Here is a 22,778-nt window from a genome sequence, read left to right on the forward strand (position 1 = left end):
TATGGGAAGTCTCTGGGACAGGAATCTATCCCTCCAGCATGTTCTGTTTATTGTGGTGACAAGGTTTAGGTCCCTAGAGCGTGTAGCTCAGAGGGATTGGGATTTCTTTAAGTAGAGCATGTCCAACAGCTCTGGGTTTGACATAGCTTTGTATGTTAAGCAGAGATCGCCTCTGAGTAGGAGATATGCGATGGAATAAAGCTGGAGATTTTTGAGACAGTCTGCATAGGGCATCTGTTTGCGGCTAGTAATCCTCTTTGTGAAGTATTTCTGTGGTCTTTCCAGTTGTTGTAGATGCCTTGTGAGGTACATATCAAGAGGGGCGTTGTACTCTATAATGGGTCTAATGAGTGACGTGTAGAGGGGAAAAATGACCTTGTTTTTCCTGGATGAGAAACCTTTTGTGATGAGGTATACCACATAGAAGGATTTCCTGACTACTGTGGTGATGTGATTTGTACTTGTTGTGGAGTGACCTGAGTGTGTGCATTATGTGGTGGATCCTGGCACCTGACAGGCAGCTGACAGTAACTTTCTCCTTGTTTAGCCTGGTGAGTGGAACATCAGTGTGCCTGACTATAGAGTCACCTATGACTAGAGTGTTGGGTATGTTGTTATGCCTTATGGGCTGTGGTTGAGTGGTACTATGTGTCATTTGGGTTGTGTTGGGGGGGTGGAGATTGCGTGTGTTTCTGCTTTGGAGGGCTCTGTTGCTTGGGCAGATTTTTATTGAGAGCTTCCACGAAGGAAGGTGTGTGTTTTGTGTTTCTATGTGTGTGTTTTGGTGGTGTAGGTTTTGAGGGACTATGTGATGAGTGTGGTGTGGTGCAAATGTTTACCTTCTCCTCTTGACTGTCTAGTCCAGTCTTGGGTGAAGACAGCTTTGCTTCCAGTTTGGCTATATAAGTGCATCTCTCACAGGTTGTAGTGTTGGGTGATAGGAGGAGAGGGTTGTCTGTGTACATGAGGCAATTGCTGCATTGCCCCAAGATGCCCAGATTCATCAGGTAGGCAGGAGAAAACACCGGGAGCTGACCCTTAGACATGCCTGGATAAGTGCTTCTTTATTAAGTACTAAAAACTGTTTTCCTCTAGATAAGTGAGGAAAGTTGAGTGATGTAGTAATTAGTAGCTTATATAGTGCTTACAACAAGTTCTGAACAAGTGCTGAGTTCAAAGAAACATATTTGAGTTCTAAAACTAAAAAACTGACTAGTTCTAAGGGAAAATATGAAGAGCAGATTTTATGGCGCTGGGAGTAATTTAACTCTAAGCGGTGATGAATAAAATGTATATTTTTTTAATAACAGTAGCAAATGAGCAAATTGATTTAAACAAATTAACCAATTAACCAATAAGAGCTAAAAACTGATCCCCGTTCAAGCAGTCTTCGATCAGACAAGTTCTAACTGCACACTCCTGCCACGGGGTGCAGGGGAATCTTCTCCAAAAAAAGATGGCCTGGATTAGTGCTCAAGTTATACAAACAAAGCTAGATTCAGCAGGTCTGAATCTAGTCTATGCTACAGCAAACAAGGCGTACCAATTTCAGAAAGAAACAGTTCAAATAAGCAGGCACAATAAGTCTCTAACCAGAAACTCTCAGCTCAGAAGAGCAGAATCTACCCTCTCCGCCCACAAGAGTGCAGACCACACCTTCTTAATGTAAAATAACTGACCCAAAGCCCAAGTGCTTAAACCAGAACTGATACTCTTTTAGAATAACAGACACTAAGCCTTCAATCAGCAACTCCCAACTTAGAAGGATGTAAGCTACCTGTCCTGCCACAACAGTGCAGACCACAAACCTTCTTAATTTAAAACAACTGGTCTGAGGCCCAAGTGTGTAAACCAAATGCTTAGAATAACAGTTACAATTTAATCAGGCTACGAACAAGCAGTAATAAATGCAGCAGAATAAATGCAATTAAGTACTTTTACGAACAGGCAGCAAAAGCAAAATAAAGTAATAAAGTAGGAAGAAACACAACTACAGTAAATGCAGATGAATAAAGTGCATTTTTTTCTTTATAACAATAGAAAACAAGCAAACTGATTTAAACAAATTACTCAGTTAACCAGTAAAAAGCTGAAAACTGAGCCCTGTTCCAGCAGTCTTTAATCAGACAAGTTCTAACTGTACACTCCTGCCACTAGGGTGCAGGGGAACCTTCTCCAAAAAAAGATGGTCTGGATCAGTGCTCAAGTTATACAAACAAAGCTAGATTCAGCAGGCCTGAATCTAGTCTATGCTACAGCAAACAAGGCACACCAATTTCAGAAGAAACAGTTCAAATAAGCAGGCACAATAAGCCTTTAACCAGAAATTCCCAGCTTAGAAGGGCAGAATCTAGCCTGTCCTCCCACAAGAGTGCTGACCACAAACCTTCTTAATGTAAAATAATTGGCCTGAAGCCCAAGTGCTTAAACCAGAACTAATACACTTTTAGAATAACAGACACTGAGCCCTCAATCAGCAAATTCCAACTTAGAAGAATGTAACCTACCTGTCCTGCCACAACAGTGCAGACCACAAACCTTCTTAATGTAAAACAACAGATCTCAAGCCCAAGTGCTTAAACCAAAAGGCTTAGAATAACAGTTACAGTTTAATCAGGCTGCTACCAAGCAGTAATAAATTCAGCAGAATAAGTACAATTGAGTACTTTCAAGAAGAGGCAAAAGCAAAAATATGTAATAAAGTAGGAAGAAACACAAATACAGTAAGAGCAGATGAAGAAAGTGCAACATTTTTTTCTCTGTATTAGGTAGAATGAGCTAATGACAATAGACTGGGAGGGGTGTCACACATCAAATATACAGCAGGTGAAACACACTAAAGTTGTTAGACCACTATTTAACACAGCAGGAATAAGGGTGGAAGAAAAAACAGCAATTTCAGCATAGATCAGAAGCCAGCAAATATATATACCTAAATCAATCAAGTAAAAAAATTAGACTAATGCAGAACTTTGAAAAGAAAAGCCAAAAAATATACTTATCACTTTATATTTCAAATTGTTTCAGTAGGGCTTTCAGTCAGAACACACAGTGTTTCAAGCAATGAATGCAGAGGTTAACATCAGGGAATATTAATTATATTAGCAAGCCTTGAGACAATCAGATAAAACACAAAAGTTGTTAGATCACTATTTAACACAGCAGAAATCAGGGTGGGAGAAAAAACAGCAATTTCAGCATAGATCAGAAGCCAGCAAATATATATATATAAATCAATCAAGTAAAAAATTAGGCTAATGCAGAACTTTGAAAAGAAATGCCAAGAAAATGTATTTATCACTTTATATTTCAAATTGTTTCATTAGCACTTTCAGTCAGAACACATGGAGTTTCAAGCAATGAATGCTGTATATAAACTTCCCCACTTTGTGTCATAGGTTTGTGCATTATGGCATTAATTATTTGTCTAATTCTCTCTGCTACTCTAACTTACGTGTCTCAACCTCTGTGACAATTTCAACCTCTGAATCATTTCAGTCTATATCAACTGACTCTGTGGCCAATATTCTCTTAAATATGCAACTTCTTTTCATATTACTACCACAAGACCCCCAAATGGCATGTGACATCTGCCATTTCATCCTAGGTGTAGCAATATCTTGTCCAATTGCCTCCAGGACTTGCACCTTTACCTCATTAGCCTTAGCTGTGGCCATTTCAAATACTCATCTCATAGCCATCTGTCATGTTCCCTAGTTTACCATGCAAAATTTGTTCTTGCAGCCATTTCTGTAATCTTTTCATGTAAGAATAACGAAGTATCTATCCTTCTTGTTGTGCTTGAGGTCTTGGTTCTCAAAGTCAAAGTAAACTTTATTATCATTCAGAAATCATTCCATGTCTCTGGACTCAATGTGCAGACAACACATAGACTATTTTCACAAGCATTTACACATGTAACACCTAGCTATTACATCACAGACATGCAGGTAGACAGTCTAATACTGCATATTGAACACTTACCTTCATGAGACTTTAGTATTGCACAGGTACTTGGTTAAGACATTCTGAAATATAAAATACAACAAAATTAAGTATTTTTTAAAAAGGTTATTTTTTCAGATATCTTTTGTAAGTGTTGGACTTCCATCTTCCTAATATATTGATGTTCCCACATGAGGTCAGTATCCTAAATGTGCTTGGACTCTAACTGAGCATGGGATATATCTTTGGGGTCTAAACCACATCATCCCACTGTTTTCTTCACTACAGCTCTCCCATGCTACTGAGTAAGCAGGGCACCCTTCTAATGGTAGAAACAGTTCACCTTAGTACCTCTCAATGACAAAATTGTGTGAGTGGACTACAGTGTTTGAGGCAGAAAATGGGCCCTCCCTTGAGTTTTACAGTGTTAATCAATGTTGTAGGTATTGCACTACATTCCATTGTGTGCCCCCTGGGGCTGGAACTGCCAACTGGTTCTTTGCCTCTTGATCAGTTATGGGTTGTTCCTAATTAACATTAAACTGTACATATTCTGATCAACTAACTGCTCCATATAGGGATGTTAAACAGCAAGCTCTGAAAAGCAATTTCTCATATTAATGATGAGTTACCTGTGGGAGTCTGTCTCATAAGGCTCACACTGCCACCCCATGGCTTTGTGCAGCCAGCTTGCCTGCTGTAAGGGTGCCTTCTCCTTGTTGTAACCTGCCTCCAGCATTAACAGGATGTGTGCTCTCCATTGTTTTACTGTTATGAGCCATATCACTGGTCAATCTTGCACTTTACTAGTGTCTGTAAACAACGTAATTAAAAGAGAGAGAATTAAATTATTTTAATTATTTAAATTCTGTTTAAATATATGAGTTGCACTTAGTAACCTGTATGGTAATAATAACACTTTGTACTTTTCTGCTCTGTTCTATCTGTTTGCATTTTAAAGTTTGTTCTGGGACCTTACTCTTATTTAACAGTTGTGGGAAGATTGTCTTTCTGTGTTATTCTGCACTTCTATTTCCACAAGTAGAATTACTTGTAAAAGCTGTTCGTTTGTATTTTAAACCCTGTTGGCCCATAGTTTTATAGTTTCATTCACAGTGGTAATCTTGCGAGATTTTGAGCCTTAGTCATTTATAGTTGCATTTTTTCTTTAAACCATGTTACTGGTAAATTTCTTCATAGTCTGACGCTGTGAACTGTAGTAGAAGGTCAATACTGACAGAATTGTCTCTGCACCAATTTGTGCTTCACTGCTTTTATATTCTGCTTATCTTTTACCCGTTTAAAAGTTGAATTCTGTGTCTGCCCCATCCCCCACTAACATATTAAGCTAAAGTTTCTGAAAGAGGTCCACCATTGCCTTTATTTGACTGTGTGTCTCTCTACCTTGCCTAGTTGACTTTCCCCAACTTTCCCAACCTTATTGCAGGTGTTGTTTTATAATAAGGTTATACCTGTGGCCTCCACCCGTTAAGATAATCTGATTTCCAAAGTCCCGCTCTCCTTTTTCATTGCTACAGACTGTTGTATAAGCTATTTATATACTCTTCCCACTCATTGTTTTCCATAAGCCCATGATACTGAGTGCCTGCCCAGCAAATCAGTATTGCTCTTGAGTAAACGTCCTTTACTACATATTGTCTCCCGCTCAGTTTCCAGGAGCTCAGCAAAACTTAGGAGTCCTAGCCTGCATTCGAGTAGTGTTTCACTTATATCCAGTGCCATCCAGGCAAAGTTAAGTTCCTTTGATTACTAAATTGCAGTTAAGTTATTTTAAGTGATCACTACTGTTTCCTGCTTTTATGTGTGCATTTCACTGATATTTTTTACTAAAAAATGCTCTCCCTCACGCTGTTACTGCTTAAGACTGTTTTGAAAATGCATTCAGCAAGGGATGTCAAGCTAGTTAGCATTTCACCTGTGGGGATCTTCTACTGTTTTTTTACATTGGGAGGACTGTTTAGTCATTTTCTGGCAGGAGGTGTTTGCCTGGTCTACTTGAGTTGGGAAATACACAAAGTAATTCATAGTGTAGTAATTTTATTGGCCACTGGGATCATTAGTTAATTTTCTGTTTTTTTTTTCTGTGCTGCTAGAAATTTTGCGTGTTTGCTTGGGTTAACAGTGCATTGTGCAGCAGCAGACACCTAGAAAGAATGGTTCATAAAACTGTACCCTGTAAAACAGCAATATAGTGCAAATACCTTGTGTGCTAACAAACTTAGAGCAACTAGTTGGGAGTCAAGTGGCCATACCTACAAATTTAGTTGAATTCAATATTGCGTAAACATTGAAGTCAGTAGAATTTAATACTATTTAGCATAATCTGCTCCAATAAAGTACATTTAATAGCCTTCTAACCCCAGTATACCACCCCCTTGTAGTTTATAACTCAAAGGACTGAACAGTATGGATATGCAATTTCCTAACTTTTCTGTAGCCAACTTGGTGGATATGGACATCTTGAGACAATGTAGCAATTGTCTCATGTTTACTGACAACCACTTAATCCTTAAAGAAGCAGACACAGTATGTGAGAGGTGTACTTACACAATGACACTGGAGGCTAACTTGTCATGTACAACTGCACATCACATTGTCAAAACCATGCACACAACACACACATAGACAAACATATGCTGAAGCACTTAAAGGCAATCTTTCTAAACAATAAATAATGCCAAGATCCCTTCTTGTCAAAACTATGCTTCAGCAAGCGCAGAGGCAATTAGAAAAAAAAACACCGAACACCACACATACTGTCACTCTCAGTGGAGCCCCAAACACTAAGCCCCTAAGTAAAGTAAACACACTGTCTTGGACTCTTGTCATAGGGGACTCCATTGTAAGATATACTGACACCCCAATAACCAGGCTGAAGAAGGAGAAGATAATTGTTATTTGCTTATTTGGAGCCAGAATCTGTCAAATCACACATACTCTCAAATCATTATGCCACAGGTACCAGTATGATTCCATCATAGTCCATATAGGTGTAAATGACATGACATGTACTTCCCTGGACTATATGAAGAGAGACATTATGGAGCTTTCAGACTATGTGCTTCAGGCTGACATGAGCCTAGCATTGAGCAGCATCTTACCATCACTGAGGATGATGCCACAATATGAGCAAAAATGATTGATTTTAACAACTGGCTGTCTTTCTGGTGTCATTCTAAAGGGATTCAGTATTTGTCTACTTGGGAGGACATGGTTCGCAGACCACGTTGCTTTGCCAAGGATGGTCTGCACATCTCCCCTCTAGGCTTTTGAATATTAGCTTAAACTTTATCCACCCCTCATAATCCCTTTTTAGGCAATGCTAAACTGACAAACCTACCGATGTAGCAAAATCAACTCAACTAAACCTCAAGGTGTTACTGCTGTATGCCAGGACCCTAAACAAAAAAAATACACTCCCTCAAAGCCCTCAAATATAGACATCTGTGTAGTTTCCGAAACATGGTTTAAAGAGGCATATAGTACCCTGGCAGTTCACAGTTTTAGACCAGTAGCTGCACAGAAAAGGGCTAAAGAAGGAGGTGTCTCAATATACATCAAACATACCTCTATGGTGGTCATACAGGGTGATGTGCTGGAGTTCCTCCACATGCAGCTCACCATAGACAAAATCCCTTACCATATCCTAGCCAACTATAGGTCATCTCTACATGTACCAAGAAACTCACAATGCATTCTTGGACCTACTGGAGACACTGAACATCCAACCTAACACCCCACTAATGGGAGACTTTAATTACTATTCTATAGACTGAAAATCCTATACAGCCTCATATCTCCAGGCACAGAGATTCTTGGACTTCATAAATACAACACTCACTACCAACTAGTGAATACACCCATTAGAGGCTCCAACATACTGGACCTTGTGCTTACAAGTATCGGAGAATGCTGCAACTCCCTCCCCAATGTCACACCCTCCCTGGTAAGGTCTGACATTAAAGCTGTCTATTTTGAAATCAAAATCAACTCTGTAATCCCATTAAAACCATTAACAGTTAGGGACTATTCCAAGGCAAATTACCTTTTATTAAATGATGGATTGTCAAAATTCAGTGCCCCTCCAAACCCAGAGAATACAGCAGCTTATGCTGAATTGCTCACAGAAACTCTGTACAATCATGCCAGTGGCTGCATAGAAGCTGCTGTACCTACCAGAAGTAAGCCCAGGACTAGCCCTAGAAACAAACCACCCTGGTGGCATCCCAAAGTAAACAGGATGAACAACAAAAGGGAAAAATTTATGGCAAAAATCAGGAAGGGTAATTCCCATAAAAATAGAAACTCTCTCATCAAAGTAAATAGGCAACTAATAGAGCCAATTAGGTCAAGCAAAGCCAATTTTGAGGTTAAGGTAGCCTCCCAGGTGAAAAATAACCATAATGCCTTCTACCGCTATGTCAGAGACCTGAAGAGCAGGACACAGCAATCTGCTGAACTGGTCGTAAATGGTGCCAAATTCACAGAGCATGGAGATATAACAAAAACTGTTAGCAGACAAATTCAGTTCCAGCTTTATCCCCCCTCTCACCATCCCCTCAAAAAAATGCCCTCAAATATAACCCCTCCAGCTGTAACTGGTGAGTATGTACTGACTGTACACATAGCCTCAATGAGCCCTGATAACATCCCAGGATTCCTCCTGAATAGTCTAAAGTATGACTTATTAGGACCCCTAGTGTCATTATTTAACTATAGGTTTAAAACAAGCTTTGTGCCACATGAATGGAGGACTACAATGGTCCATCATAAGGCCATTCATCAGGGAGGACCTTCAACAGATCCTGGAAACTACAGACCCATTAGTCTGACTAGTCATTTTTGCAAAGCCATGGAAAAAATTATCATGAAAATTATCAACAAGGACATAGAAGACCTCCAGACACTGGATACATCCAGTATGGCTTTGTCAAAGGAAGGTCACACTTACTGAATCTAGTGGACTTCATTGAAAACATCACTAAGGTAAATGATGGACACAATGCCCCAATCAGACACTGCCAACAAACTTATGGAACTAGGTATAAACCTCTTTATAACATGCTGGATAGCTAGCTGGCTCACTGATAGGACCCAGGAGGTTAGAACTGATGAGGCCACTTCCACAAAGAGGCTGGTTACCAGAGGAGTCCTCAGGGATCTGTGCTTGGTCCACTCATCTTTTGTATCTACTTCTTGGATGTCAAAGTCAGTGTCAAAGACCTTTGGCTGACAAAGTTCCTAGATGATTGGAAACTGGGAGCAGTCATTGTGTCCCCCCCCCCCCAAGATGAGGACACCCTTTAGGAAGGTCTAATGCAGGCAAACACTTGGTACCAAAACCATGGCTTAAAACTCAATACCAGGTGTGATGCTCGTGCACTGGCTCAGCAATCAAGGAGCCTCAATCCTCACCACTAACACCAGTGAGGGTCGTCCATATAGGGAAAAGATAATAAATACACCCACAGTAAAGTACAATTTCCCTTAAGAGCTCAAGGAGATCACAGTCAGTCTGGGGCTGGTTTCTCCCTTTCTCTCCAGGTCCCCAATAAGACACCCCACTGGCACAGCTATAGGGTCCAGATCTCAGTCTAGTGGGCAAGCTAAAACTTCCAGCACCCTCTCTGTCCAACCAATGCTTCATGTCCCTGCCCAAGTAGCTGACACACACACATGTTGAGATAAGAGTTAAATACAACCACACAGACACACCTGGGGAAGGCTGGCAGAGGTTCTCCAGCTGTGCCCCTTTTACCCAGACTATACGGTAGTACCACTTGCCTCCACCCACTAATATGTATCAGCTACTAAAATGCCCTTATGAAAGGGTGTCCAATTATTACTGTGCAATATTATTATCTAAATGGTAAGTGCAACTGAATAGTCAAGGCTTATTGAAGTGGCTTGGCCAGTATCACTATATACATGGAATGTACTCTAGAGCTTAAATTATCACTACACAAAACAGCCATAGTTGAAAGGTTTAAAATATTTAACCTGGTGTCAAAATCATGGCCTCAAGCTAAATGCCAAAAAGTGCATAGTCATCCCTTTTGGAAAAAAACAAAGTACCCACAAACTACCACATAGGTGGTAGTCCCCTAAATATGGAAGACGTAATAAGGGATCTGGGGACCCAAGTAGATAGTAATCTCTGCTTTGATAATCACATTGCCAAAGTGGTTAGAAAATCCTTCTATGTGGCCCACCTAATCACAAAAGGTTTCACATCCAGACCAAAAGAGGTCATTGTGCCCCTCTACTCATCACTCATCAGATCCATCACAGAGTACAACACCCCATTTGGGATGTACCTTACAAGACACCTGCAACAGCTGGAAAGACCACAGAAGTACCTCACTAAGAGGATCATTGGCCTCAAACAGATGCCCTATGCAGCTCGACTGAAGAAACTCCAGCTGTACTCGGTTGCATACCGCCTACTCAAAGGTGATCTCTGCCTGACATACAAGGCCATGTCCAACCCAGAATTGATGGACATGCTCCACCTAAAGAAAACCATATCCCCTCAAGCCACATGCTCTAGGGATCTAAACCTTACCACAATAATAAATAGGAAGTGCTGGAAGGATAGATTCCTGTCCCAGAGACTTCACATGCTTTGGAACAAGATTCCAATCTACATTTGGCAGAGCTCCTCACTAACAGTCTTCAAGAGAAACTTTGACGAGTGGATGGGAAACAGAAAGTTTACCCTGGGGATCAGTTCAGTGGCTCTGCTGGACAGAGGCACAGGGAACTAATCTAAGGGGGCAGCAAAAGCCAACACATTCTGGCTAGGCTTATAAATGCCTTTGGGCAGATAGTCTAGTACCTACCTATGAACCTATAATAAATAATAAAACACAAGACAATACTTCTTACTACACAGTGCCAGTCAAGAGTTCAGAGATCACAGATAAATACTTAAAATAATACAGTAGAAAAGTTCTGACATCAGTACAGAAAAAAGACTAATTTAATATTCCTAGTTCCTAGCTATATCTAAGAGAAAACACAGTTTTAAAATAAACTTACATATAGAACACAGGCAGAGCTGGTGAGTTGAATCTTCTTAAGACAAATGCTAAATGCCCTCATTCTTTCTGTCCTTAAACTGATAACTAAATACCACTGATTCATTTCATATTACATCATTTCTTTCTGGTTCCCAGACTAATAGAAACTCAGAGGTTAATAGCCCTTTTGATCTTGCAGCTGGTCAGGAAGCCAGAACAATAAAATAAATTATACATGTAAATTCTAGCCATTAATTCTGGCCTCAAAACAATAGGCAGAATGCCTCCCTCTAGACATCTCTGTTCCGAGTTTTAGATCAAAGAATTTCACAATGCTTGACTTATCAGCTTTCTTACAGCAGAGTGCACTGTTGTTACATTTTTTTCAGTTCAACATCCAATACAGTCTTTTCACATTTAAGAGAACAATCTGTGGATTACATTAATATTTACAAATGACAGAATTATCTACAAAATTCTGTCTAGCTAGGCTGGCAGCCTTCACCTATCTTCACAACAAGAAACACATTATAGTAACTTTTGGGAAGTCCACCACCCCGGGTAACTATGTCATCAACAAAACACCTTTAAAAGTTGATTCACTAGTCAGGGATCTGGGAACTCCTGTAGACAGTAACCTTACCTTTGAGTAGTATGTGTCCAAGGTACTAAGAAAATCTTTATATGTCACTCATCTTATAAGTAAGAGCATGACATCTAGGCCTAGAGAGATCATCATACCACTGTACTCTCATCAGACCCACCATGGAGCATGATGCCTCTTTCGGTATGTACCTGACCAGACACATGCAGCAACTGGAATGTCCACAAAGGTTCCTTAAAAAAGAGTACAGGGAATAAACACAATGCCTTCCTCTGATCACCCAAAGCCCTGTCTGTTTACTCAGTATCATACAGACTTCTGAGTGGCGATCTTTGCCTGGCATACAGGGCATTACTGGACCCTGTTTTGATGAGCCTTTTGCACATCCACAAAACAAACAGCATGAGAATTACTAAATAACCTGTGTTTTGCTTGCAATATACATAGGACATGTTGAGTAGACAGATATTTTTCTAGAGAATTCCTATTCTCTGGAACAGGCTCCCCATCCATGTGAAGCTTTTTAAGTACAAATTGGACCAATGGATGGGTAATCAGAAATTCACTGCAGGTCTGTCTCCTATGTTTCTGATGGACAGAAGCAGTCAGTAAATCACCACCCATATAAATCAAATTTGTGGGTCACATTTGAGTTGCATGGCTAGGCTTAAAAGGGCCCTATTAGTTTTTAACCTGGTATATCCCTGTGAAACTATTAAACTATGAACCTGCACTAAGGCTGTTGTAAGGTAACTGTCATTCTCACATGTTCACAAGTACTGTGAATGAATTTGTACCCACCCTTGTACAGGTGCTGTTTCCAGTGCCAGTTTCTTGAAGCGAGTCCACTGTGAAAACAACAAAGCTACTGCTCAAGCTATTGATGCCACACCAGTATTTAATGTCTTCTTTAATTTAAGGACAATCAGTAATTTTCACGAACAATCCACAATAAACACCAAACTACTGAAAAATTGCCAATAGCCAAACTTCGGAAAAAAAGCCGGTTTATTTTTAAACGTTACAATAAAACACGTTTTTCGTCTCACCTAAATGTGGGACTTCTTCAGAAACAAACAATTTAAAATTTCAAAGACTTGTATTTATACATCCTTTATTTGGCACCAAAAGTTTAAATGCCATTTATTATAGTTTAAAGGGGCATGCCTTCCCATAAATACTTTCCTTAATGAAATGAAAGACTTGTTCCCTTATTACTTAAAAACTCATACAGCACATATTCCTTTCCACTAACATATAAAACATCAAATACATTTGTTATGAAACATCAAATACGTTTACTACGATTGATTGTGCAGCTTTTCTTTTTGAGAAATACTCATCTTATTTATGCCGTTTATTAAAAATAAAATGTAACTCTGAACTATATAACGTATAAAATATGAAATATAATTCAATACGTGAAATTTATTTTACTAATTTATATTTATGTATTTAAATGGAAACATAAAATTTAAAAATTTACTACCATGTAAATGCATTGTATAGTACTATTAATTCACGTATAACTGAGATTAAAATTGAATTAGAGAATAAAATTAAAATTGAAGATACCTGGTTACATGAAATCATGAGTTACATATAAAAATACCTAAACTACATCAATTCATTAATACAACTACTATAATATGTATTATTAATTCTTACTCTATTCTTTCTACTTATGTTTATACTGTCGTTGAATTATTATTAAATCTATTTATACCCACTAGACGTTACCTGGATGATCATTATTCAAGGCATATGTATATATGTTTAAATTTATATTGAAACGTTCCTAAATTATATGTCTAACCAAAACATATTTAAACTGATATTTTTTTACAAAAAACTTTATTGAAAATCTTTTGTTAGACCTTTTTATGCACCAATATACATTTTTGTAAAAATGTTTACATATTAACTTTTTTACAGAAAATGATGTTTATTAGGCAATGCCAAAATGCAGCAATAATTGCTGTTATTACTATTTATCTTTCTAAACATTTAAGTTTTAAGAGACACATGATGGAACATTTATCATTTAGGCCTGGGTGCATATGTGCATTCAATCTAATTTGCCAATATAACTCCATTTTTTCTAAAATTAACCCATAGGGTCCACCTCTCTCATCTTGTGAGATCTGGTGAATGATTTTAAATTTAAACCTATGGTTAGGATGGGCCAACGTGTGTCTCGCTAATGCATTGTCCTCCTTTTTCTGGACTATACTTCTTAAATGTTCTGATATCCTGTCCCTTAACCTGCGCTTTGTTTTCCCTATATAGAAGCAGGGACACACCTGACATTTTGCCACATATACTACCCCCCGGGTGTTACAATTGTATTTCCCTTTTAAGTTGATCTGAAAACCATTTATTTCCACTTTACTCCCTACCTCTATACTGTAGCAATAAGGGCATGAGCCACACTGTGACATGCCTACACTTCTCTGTATTATAGTTTTTTGTCTTTGAAACATCATTTTAAAACATATGCCTTTCCTCCAAACAATTTTGGGCATGAAGTTGAATTTGAGACCCAATGCTACATCTTCGTTCAGCAACGCCCAATTCTTAAATATAATTTCCTTGATCTGAACATGATCAGAAGAAAAACTCATAATGCATGCCAACTTGAAATTGTTTGGTGGCTCATGATACATGTCAATATTTGTCTCCGGACAAAGCTTGATATCGTCTTGATTTATGTGCATGTCCAAATGTGACCTAAGAATTGGTTGATAAACACCAGTCATTCTTTTTGATATTACTTCTTGTGTCAGTTCCTCTATCATTGTAAGTGGATAGGCCCTATTCAAAAACATCTGCTTTAAAACCAAACATTCCTCTTTGAATCTCTCAATTGTAGTGATCATTCTTGCTGCCTTTACCAATTGGCCTTTTAAGACCGATTGTTTTTGATGTAATGGATGGGCACTTGTAAAATGCAAGAATTTATTAGAAAAAGTTGGTTTCCTATATAGTGCTGCTTCATATCGCTTATCCACTTTATTTTTTGTTAAATTTACATCTAAAAAGACTATAGATGTAGTGTCATAAGTATGGGTGAACCTCAGAAAATCTGTTGTGTTGTTCATCATGGCTACCAATTCAGTGGCTGTTTTAGCTGACCCCTCAATGACCATAAAAATGTCATCTATGAATTTACCATAATATCTAGTTATGTTGTTAAAATTATCATTGGAGAAAATATACTTAGTCTCTCAATATGACAAAACTAGATTTGCGTAACTAGAGCCACATGGCGAGCCCATTGCCACTCCTTTTTTCTGTATATAAAACTGCTTATGGAAAAATATAAAATTGTAAGATAAAATAATATCTAAAATTTCTTGCACTAAAGCCACTTCAGTTACAGGGGCATTTTTCTGTTGCATCCTTGCTATCACCCATTCTATTCCCTGTTGTTGAGGAATACAGGTGTATGACTCTCTTACATCTATTGTCAAGAAATTGAAGTGTTCATTAAAAGGAAGATTATTCAAACTACACAAAAATGCCCAGGAATTCTTTAAAATCCATTTTTCATCTGATACATATTTTTTCAATATCGAATCCACAAATTTAGCACATGCATAAGTTGAGGAATTCCTTCCATTAACTATTGGTCTAAAAGGTGGATTTTCAAGGTTTTTATGGATTTTGGGTACTCCGAACATATATGGTACTCTAGGGGCCAATGTGGATAGATAATTAAATGTATGTAAATCTATTCTAGCTTCAATGAAAAGCTCATTCAGAAAACTCTTAATGAATTGGTTAGCTTTGTTATATTCATTCAATGAAGCTAGATGGTAGGTCTCTTCCTCTAATATGTTCTTAATACAGTTCTCATAATCTATCATATCCATAAAAACCAAACCTCCACCTTTATCTGGATTCATAATCTTGATGTTAGCAGATAACAAGCAATCGAGTTCTGACCTCTCTTCTTGATTTAAATTATAAATGAAGCTGGGCCTGTTTCTACTTAATTTTCTTAGGTCCAACTCACAAAATTTTTCAAAAGTACAAAGTGCATTATGCAACAGTGGATTATAACTACTTGCCACTTTAAACCCGATGTTATTCATTGGTTGGTCCCCTAATAAATATTTCAAATTCAATTTCCTTACAAAAAGTTTCAAATCACATATGGCCTCTGCTAAATTTATTCTACAAGATGGAACAAAAGTCAATCCTTTTGAAAGAATGTCTGCCAATTGTTCTGAAATAAAAAAGGATGAGTAATTGTATATTGTAAAATCACCTTTACTGTTAATAATAAGTCTAGGAAACTTATTATCATTGATATCTATGTTCATCTCCTGTTGCTTCGATTTTTCTTTCTGTTCCATTGTTTCCTTTGATTCCTCTTCTGAAAACCCTGATTATTCTGCAAATTTGTGGCAGACCTTCCCCCATTGTTATTAGTAATTTCTGTGTCATTGTTGTTACGTTCTCTTATTCTCTCACTTCTTCTCAACTGCTCACTGTCCATTCCTTCATTACCAAATTGCTGTGGAAAAGTCGATGCTTGTGCCTTATTCATACTTGTATCATTATTACCCATGTTGTTTTGAACATTATGGTTTAATGAACTATATGAATTATTATTAGGTCTTGTTTGCAAACATGGGGGTGGGGGATATGCTGTATTTTTACTATATTGTACACAATCTCTTTCCAGTTTCTTAATTTTGGTCTGTCTCATTTTTTCCATATGTTGCTCTATACTATGAAATACTCTTGCATACTCATACTTGTATCTGACAAATTCAGTATGCTGTTTAATGGAGGCAGCCACTTTTTCTATATTCTCCCCCATTTCTTTAGCCATCTTGGTGTAATGTTTTATCATTGTTTGCATTAACTGCAAACCATGCTGGTTAAACATTTTAATTAGATCATTATGGAACTCTGATTCTGCCACCAGACCCGTAGGGTATCTACATTGCCTTAAACCCTTCGGTACAATTTCCAGTCTAAGACATTCCTGGAAATATTCAATTTCTAAATTTAATTTTTTATATTTTAACATAAATACATCTAAATCATTCAATAAGTTCGGTAAACTTGATGAAGATGTACTCTGTCTATTATCTTCTGATTCATTAAAGTTTGCATTATTGAGTCCATTTAGACCTATCGGTGCAATTAGCCAGCCTTTAATATTAGGGACTTGAGATACTTGCACTGAAGCCGCCAAATTATCAGTTTGCATCAAACCGCTTGTACCTGGCAACATTACACTTGAAGGACCATCAGTGCCATTAATATTAGCATTTAAAGTCCCTTTTGATCACACAAATGAAGATAAAAGGCCAGCTTGTGAACTAGATGATTGAATCACATTAGGAACCATTAGCTTATGCATAGTACCTGCTTGTGATACCTGTCCTTGTATCACTTCTGTTGACGTTACAGTTCTCAAAACATGCCCCTGTTCTGATCCATTGGCTGCGTTGATCCGATCTTGCTGAGAATTGTATACCGGCTGTGCGTTGGGTATATCCTCTAATTCCTTGGTTGCTGCGACTACATCAGCCATGACCATTCGGTCCTGCTACATGGGATACGGCAAAGATGCATTGTCCAATCTGACGTTAATTGCTTCAATTTTTTGAGAAAGCAATTCGATGAGCTGCGTGAGTTTATTAATTTCTTCCATATCTCTGTTAGAATCCTTAAATATTACCGGCATTTTGTTCAACGAAGTATCTGCCATGGCGTGCAAACTGCTCACGAACAATCCACAATAAACACCAAACTACTGAAAAATTGCCAATAGCCGAACTTCGGAAAAAAGCCGATTTATTTTTAAACGTTATAATAAAACACGTTTTTCGTCTCACCTAAATGTGGGACTTCTTCAGAAACAAACAATTTAAAATTTCAAAGACTTGTATTTATACATCCTTTATTTGGTGCCAAAAGTTTAAATGCCATTTATTATAGTTTAAAGGGGTATGCCTTCCCATAAATACTTTCCTTAATGAAATGAAAGACTTGTTCCCTTATTACTTAAGAACTCATACAGCACATATTCCTTTCCACTAACATATAAAACATCAAATACATTTGTTATGAAACATCAAATATGTTTACTACGATTGATTGTGCAGCTTTTCTTTTTGAGAAATACTCATCTTATTTATGCCGTTTATTAAAAATAAAATGTAAATCTGAACTATATAACGTATAAAATATGAAACCATAGGTTTAAATTTAAAATCATCCACCAGATCTCACAAGATGAGAGAGGTGGACCCTATGGGTTAATTTTAGAAAAAATGGAGTCATATTGGCAAATTAGATTGAATACACATATGTACCCGGGCCTAAATGATAAATGTTCCATCATGTGTCTCTTAAAACTTAAATGTTTAGAAAGATAAATAGTAATAACAGCAATTATTGCTGCATTTTGGCAATGCCTAACAAGCATAATTTTCTGTAAAAAAGTTAATATGTAAACATTTTTACAAAAATGTATATTGGTACATAAAAAGGTCTAACAAAAGATTTTCAATAAAGTTTTTTGTAAAAAAATATCAGTTTAAATATGTTTTGGTTAGACATATAATTTAGGAACGTTTCAATATAAATTTAAACATATATACATATGCCTTGAATAATGATCATCCAGTATAGTGGGTATAAATAGATTTAATAATAATTCAACGACAGTATAAACATAAGTAGAAAGAATAGAGTAAGAATTAATAATACATATTATAGTAGTTGTATTAATGAATTGATGTAGTTTAGGTATTTTTATATGTAACTCATGATTTCATGTAACCAGGTATCTTCAATTTTAATTTTATTCTCTAATTCAATTTTAATCTCAGTTATACGTGAATTAATAGTACTATACAATGCATTTACATGGTAGTAAATTTTTAAATTTTATGTTTCCATTTAAATACATAAATATAAATTAGTAAAATAAATTTCACGTATTGAATTATATTTCATATTTTATACATTATATAGTTCAGATTTACATTTTATTTTTAATAAATGGCATAAATAAGATGAGTATTTCTCAAAAAGAAAAGCTGCACAATCAATCGTAGTAAACGTATTTGATGTTTCATAACAAATGTATTTGATGTTTAATATGTTAGTGGAAAGGAATATGTGCTGTATGAGTTTTTAAGTAATAAGGGAACAAGTCTTTCATTTCATTAAGGAAAGTATTTATGGGAAGGCATGTCCCTTTAAATTATAATAAATGGCATTTAAACTTTTGGCGCCAAATAAAGGATGTATAAATACAAGTCTTTGAAATTTTAAATTGTTTGTTTCTGAAGAAGTCCCACATTTAGGTGAGACGAAAAATGTGCTTTATTGTAACGTTTAAAAATAAACCGGCTTTTTTCCGAAGTTCGGCTATTGGCAATTTTTCAGTAGTTTGACAATCAGTAATTTTGTTTTTTGTGCTAGAGTGGTCTAGCTGGTAGCAGCATTATTGTAAAGACAGGAAAGGAAGGGTTTTAGTACTGGAGAGAAATCATTAAACTCTACTGGTAAATGTGTGTGTGTGTGTGTGTGTGTGTGTGTGTGTGTGTGTGTGTGTGTGTGTGTGTGTGTGTGTGTGCGTGTGTGTGTGTGTGTGTGTGAGTGCATGCACGCGCTTGTAAGTGCACTCCCCTGTAAGTGCAAACTAAACTCAGTCAAGTTTCAATTACTGTTTGCTAAGATTGCACTGCAAGGCACTAGGCTCAATCTGAAGAGAGTGCAATTCCTGGGAGTCCGTGATTATAACTCTGATTCAATCATACAACTCAGGCAGGAAGAAGAGGGCTTGTGTCCTGCCACAAGCTGTTTGGGAGCACCATCAGCACTTTTGAAATGCTGATGCATTCCTTAATATGAAAATAGACTCAGTAAGCATTTAAGCAGCCATGATCATACAATCATGGGTGTTTAAATAATAGTCACTGTGTCTGAACTATTTCAAGAAGCTAATATCCACTTCCTATCATATAGCAAAGTTCCTTGTTACACTGTTCACATTATAACATTTCAGCATTTCAGCAATGCATTATGTCTATAGATAATTCCTCTTTGCTGGGGCAAGAAAAAAAATCCTTTTTTTCTTTAGACTCTCAAATTGATTTTTTTGGGGAGTGTTATGAAAAGACATAGCCCATGGCACCAAACAATCTTACTGCGGGTTTGTTCTGACATATAGCTAATCAGTGTAAAGCTTATTTGGGTGTTACAGGTATTAGTTATTATCTTTAGAAGTAGTGCAGATTTACCTTACATTAGTAAAGCCAAGCAGCTTTATCTATTTTTTTTTAATTTCTCCAAGTCTTCTGAGTTTCTAATACCATGACGGGAATGGACTCCATTCCTAAGTCAAAGTACTATTAAAGTTCATAAAATTAGTATTATTTCAATCTTTTATGTCAGCCAGAAGTGCTCTTCACAGCACCTGCAATGTGACCAGTAATGATCCTGCAATTCATACAGAATTACATGTATTGGTAACATAGCTATATGCAGTTGTAGATTCTTTTTTATACGGCCCATTGCTCCTACTACTATTGGAACCATCTGAGTATCTTTCTTCCACATTACTCTCTTTTCTGCCTGCAGATTCTGATATTTTATGACTTTGTGTCTTTCTGTATGCAAGACATTGTAGTCACTGGGTGTGGCAATTTCAGTGCTACTTTTGTCTTATTTTCATGGACCACTATATCTGTTTTTCTGGCATTTATCTTTTGAAACGTTGGTAATGGGTGATCCCATGTGATACAGACTTCATAATTTTCTATGATGCTTTGTGGCTTATGTTTCCAGTATTTTTCAGCCACTTCAGTACCATAATGTCTGCACAATCCCCAGTGCAACAGTCTTGCCACATTATTATGCCTTTCAGTATATAGTCCTTCTGCCATTAGTATGTCACAACCAGCAACAAGGTGTGTAACTGTTTCCAATTCTGTTTTACAAAACCTACATTTGTCTATTTCTCCCACATGTTCAATGGACTTTGTAAACCAGACTGTATGTAGCCCACTATCTTGGGCTCTCAATATTCACCTTTCATCTCTTGGTTTAAATTTGCCTCTCCTTAACCATTCCTGCTTCCGTTCCTCATCAACATAAGGTTCTTTCAGAAGTTTTCTATACTGCAACTATATTTATGCATTTTCCACATTTCTTGCCTTCTCATCTGGTCCTTCACCTTATATTCTTTCTTTTTTTTTTTTGTACATTCAGTTGCTACCTGATTTTTATCTACTTCTGGTTTGATTTCCATTCCTGCTTGACACTGAAATGCTTCTGCTAGACTAAACAGATAAGTCATTTTAGATTTATTCTCCTCACGTTTCAAAACGTTCACTATGTTTGGGTCTTGTGAGGTCAGCAGATATTTGTGCAGTCTCACAATTGCAGATCTATACATGCAATCAGTTTCAAGAAGGCCCATCCCTTCTTCGGAACGGGGAATATATAATCCTGGTATGCACTAATTTTTACAGATCATTTGGTGAGTCTGGAGCATCCTTCTTGTTTTCCTATCTAACCTATCCAACATGTTTTGGGGCCAGTAAATACTCCAAAACTGTAAGTTAGGACAGGAAGAGCAAATTGGTTTATAGCTTGGATTTTGTTCCTAGATGTCAACTCTGTTTTCAGGATTAATTTAAGTCTTCTAAAGTATTCTTTACTAAGTTTTATTTGCATTTGTTCATGTTTTATTGTTGATCCTTCATCAATTCCCAAATATTTATACACTCCTTTTTGCTCATGTTCTTTTTTATCACATTCTCGTCCCAAACTGATGCTTTCTTGGTGCTGCAGTTTTCCCGCATTAAAGGTTGCTTTTGCACATTTATCAAGACTAAATGACATTCTTATATCATCTGAAAATGTTTTGACAACTTGCAGTCGTGCTTTCAGTTCCTCATCTGATGAGCTATACAGTTTTAAATCATTGACAGAGCAGATAAGAAGTGTTTACACTTTGCTATTTTCTAAGAGCCAAATTATAACCATGGCCTAAGCTGTTAAGTAGACAGCTTAATGGGTTGATGGCAAGGCTGAATAGCAGCAGTGAGAAAGTCATTCTGGAATATTCCCCTTTGGATTTTTATCCCTGGAATAATAATTTGTCTTTTATCATGGCTTAATTGCAAAGTGGTCTGCCACCGTTTCATGGTCACTGCAATGTAGTCGATCAGTGTAGGATGCATCTTATACATTTTTAAGCACTCTTTTATCCATGAATGTGGGATACTATCAAATGCTTTTTTTGTAGTCACTCCATGCCATACTTAAATTCTTCCCCTTTTTACAGTTCTCGACTATGACTTTATTTAACAACAAATGATCCTTTGTTCCATATGACTTTCTTTTATTGACCTTTTGTTCTACTGCCATAATTGAGTTTTCTTCTAAATGACTATAAACTCTGTTGGCATCAATTCCAGTGTATAGTTTATATATCATCAGAAGGCACGTTATTGGTCTATAGTTTTTAGGGTAGCTTTGAGGTTCACTCTTAAGTAGGAGCATAGTTTTTCCTGTTGTTAGCCAGGTTGCTATCTGTTCAGGGTGCGCATATAAATAGTTCCTACTCATAGCTAAATCTTCGTGCAAAGATGTTAATACTTTTAACCGGAAGTTAGGTACTGCATCTGGGCCTAGGGTTTTCCAGTTAGAGGCTTTTCTTAACTTTGTTTCAATCTTTCTGGCTGTTACTTCATCCCATTTCATATCCTGTACCTCTAAACTTCTTATTCTTCCTTTTACTTCTTCTATCCATTTAGCATCTTTGTTATGTTCCACAAGATCTTCATAGATACTTCTCCAAAATGTATCTATTTCTTCTTTTTTTTGTTGAGCTTTCAATTCCTTTTACCTTGTTTCCCATTTGTCTGTAAAACTTTTTTGGGTAATCAATAAATTGCTTATTTTGTTCTTTTCCTTTATAATATTTATTTGCATATCTTCTAAGTTTTTCCATCTGTGCTGAGATTTTTAGTTTGTAATTTGCAATAATGCATGATAGATCCTGGTCTGTTCCAATACTGCGCATTGCTTTTATTGCGTCTATCTTTCTTAGTATTTTTGTTGATCTATTCCTTCGTCTATATTCTTCTAACAGAGACACGTCTTCTCTTAATTGCTTTATAGTTTTCTCTCTTCGATACTTC

The sequence above is a fragment of the Protopterus annectens genome, chromosome 13.part0 (genome assembly GCF_019279795.1).
Source record: "Protopterus annectens isolate FY-2018-M chromosome 13.part0, PAN1.0, whole genome shotgun sequence".
NCBI classification, from domain to species: Eukaryota; Metazoa; Chordata; order Ceratodontiformes; family Protopteridae; genus Protopterus; species Protopterus annectens.